This window comes from Mus caroli, unplaced genomic scaffold (genome assembly GCF_978045245.1).
Source record: "Mus caroli unplaced genomic scaffold, Mus_caroli_1 scaffold_6, whole genome shotgun sequence".
Classification (NCBI taxonomy): domain Eukaryota; kingdom Metazoa; phylum Chordata; class Mammalia; order Rodentia; family Muridae; genus Mus; species Mus caroli.
In genome coordinates, this window is record NW_028227261.1 from 56,070,048 (window position 1) to 56,073,158 (window position 3,111).

At 46.3% G+C, this 3,111-nt stretch overlaps 1 pseudogene; it reads left to right on the forward strand.

The window, feature by feature from the left end:
• Positions 1-375: 375 nt before the first annotated feature.
• On the forward strand, positions 376-1,153 carry LOC110292121 (non-structural maintenance of chromosomes element 1 homolog; annotated as a pseudogene).
• The last annotated feature ends 1,958 nt before the right edge of the window (positions 1,154-3,111 follow it).

Here is a 3,111-nt window from a genome sequence, read left to right on the forward strand (position 1 = left end):
TATGGTGTTGGGAACTGAACCCAAGGTCTCATGCATTCTTGGGGCTACGTTTTTCTCTGTGTGAATTAGTGGGGCCACCGCATCCTCTAAGGTTGCGTCCCTCTGTGAGATCCTGCTGTGCCTGGCACAGGATGCTGAGCCCTTCCTTACCCTGGCTTTGGATCTCTTGATGGTTCAAGCTGGTGCTCATGAACTTCAATCTTCTCTAGCTTGCCTTTCTATCTAGATCGATCAAACAGGTTGTTTGTTTGTTTGTTTGTTTGTTCGTTTGTCTGTCTGTTTTTTTGTTTTTGGCTTTCTTTTGTGTTTCTTCTATTAATTAATTACTTAATTATTAATTAAAAATTTAAAGGCGGGGCTCTTGATCCTTCTGACATGCAAGGCATTGCCAGAAGAGCAGGAGCCATGACAGAAGTGCACCAGCGCTTCCTCCAGCTGCTGCTGATTCAAGGTGCGCTGGAGGAATGGAAAGTTAGGCATCTGCAGAACCCCTGCTACAACGTCCCTGCCTGAACTGCTGCTGTAGAGAAGCTGTAGGACTTCATCAACAGTATCAACAGTGTCTTGGAGTCCTGCATACTGAGCTAAAGCAGTCACTGAAGGCCCATTTATGCACTGGCGAATCTTGCTACAACTTCAGTTTCCGAAATGGCCAGGGATTTTGCAGAGAGAACAAGTTGAATCTGTTTAAGAAAGGCGTAGGAACGGATTGTTTACTCAGAAACTGGCTTTGCTTCTACAAACATTTTGAACGAAGTTGATCAACTCAGAGGCCAAAAGATGAGGAAGGAGAAAGCAGGGAGGTGCTGCAGAAATTTGTGCAGAGCAGGTGACAGATAGGGGTGGGGTGGTCACCTTGCATGGCCAGGCTATCCCTGGAGATGGAGTGGTTCACCTGAGAGAGCTACTCAGATTTTGTGGAGTTATGCAACATCTGCCACAGCTTCCTCATCAAGGGTCAAAGCTGTGAGACACGTGGTATTAGGTTGCATTTGCCTTGCATGGCCAAGTACTTCCAGGCTACCTCTGGAAGTACTGCCCACCCTGTAATGACTGGCCCCATGACATAGCAGAAGTCTTCGACCCTGAGAAGGAGAGGGAGGCTGGCTTCTCCAAGTGGAGCAGAAAGTCCTTGTGGACCCGGCAGCACTAGCAGCATTGTGCATCATTCTGGCTCTTGGTGGGCTGACCCTCACGGCCCATTTAGAACTGCCTCCCTTGTTGATATTTGCTCTTAACAGGTTTTTAGTAAATGTTTCCTGATAGAAAAAAAAAAAAGTAACATTGTTTCCTGTTCACAGGTTAACTGGACCATAAACATTTTCTTTTTCATGTAACATTCTCTTTCCCTACTCACAGCCCCCTTCTAATAGCATGCCACTCATATCTGTTAACATTTTTTCTTCCTTCTTCCCCTAGTTTCTTTGGGTTCTATTAATTAATATTAATGTCTAATATCAATTACTAATAATTAATTAATAGTAAGAGTGTGTGCAATGTGTGAGTGTGGGCATGCATCTACTATAGCATGTGTTTGGCTTTCAGAGTACAACTTTGGGGAGTTGGCTCTCATTCACCATAGGTTCCAGAGCTCGAACTGAGGTCAGGCTTGCGTGGCAAGTGCTATCTGCTTGGGCATCTCACTGGCCTGGCTCTTCTATCTTTTACTGGTGCTGGGATTCCAGACATGTTCCACCACAGCTGAGAATAAATCACCTCCTAATGGCCCTCGCTGTCTTTTGGTTTCCATACTAGTCTTACACAGCAGTACCATAAGCCTAGCTGCGTATTCCCTGCCCACTGCTGCCAGCCAATGGTCTCTCCGACCCTCAGTGCTCCAGTTGCGTCACTTTCCCTTGCCTTTCCACCCCATTTAGTCGTTTTTCTTAGCTTTAACTTGAACTCCAGCTTCTAGAATTTACACGGTCTTAGTAGTTCACCTTGCTGCTCTGAACTTTACAGAGCTGCGCAGTGCGGCGAGGTGGCACGTGACCTGGGCCCAGTCTTGCTTGGCTCCACAACTCTGTTTAAATCGGAGTTTTTGTATAGTCAGCCAGGTGGTGGTGGCAAACACCTTTAATCCCAGCACCCAGGAGGCAGAAGCAGGCTGAGTTTGAGGCCAGCCTGGTCTAGTTCTAGGACAGCCAGGATTACACAGAGAGACCCTGTCTTGAAAAACAAAAATAAAACCAACCAAACAAAAAGCTTCCATTAAAAAGTACCTGGTAGCTTTTCTTGGTGCCAAAATTCTCAGATTCATCACAACTCCAGGTATTGGCACTTTGAAGGTTCTCAAAATAGTGGTTCTGTTCACAACACCTTTATAACCACTCATAGAGTGACTCACATCGACAGATATAGAAACAATGGAAACAGCTGTGAGATTGTGAGAGCCAGAGAAGGTGAAACAATTTCCTCAAAGTCACATGGTAAGGCTGAGGACGTGGTCATTGGTAGAGACAAAGCCCTAGGCTTGACTCCTGGCATTTTGAATGAATGAAGCTTGAAAGTAAGTAAAAATAACCAGGTGTAGTGATGCGCTTCTTAATTCAGCACTGAGGAAGCAGAGGCAGGAAGAGCTCTGTGAGTTCAAGGCCAGCCTGTTCTACACAGTGAGTTCCAGGACAGCTAGTACTCTCAGCAGTGTGGAGACATTTATTGACTCTCTCCTTAGAGCACTTTCTAAGGGCATATTTTCATAGGGTTTCCTCCTAAGTCCCTACCTTCTCATAGACACAGCCAAGTAAGACCCCTCTCTCTCCCAAGAAGGGCCTGGCTTGGTTGTCAATCTGGCATTGACTTTGATTTTGAAAGTTTTGTCTTCTGAGGCACAACGGCTAATGAGAAGAGCCTTGCATTCGGATGGAAATCGGTCCTGCTGGCCTTTCCTAGAGTAGTCATGTGACCATGCCCAACCCAACCTCCCTGAGATGTTAGTTCTTTGTCAGCTGATAGCATTAGGACTTGCATGACAGCATGACCTATGGCACCAGAGGTGATATCTAGCAGAAATTCCGTAGGTTATTGCCATTGCCAACATCACTTACCTCAGCTAGCACAGGAGCCCGTCAGGGGACCCGAGGAGACTTCGTGCTGTCCTCTGTGCTCTCA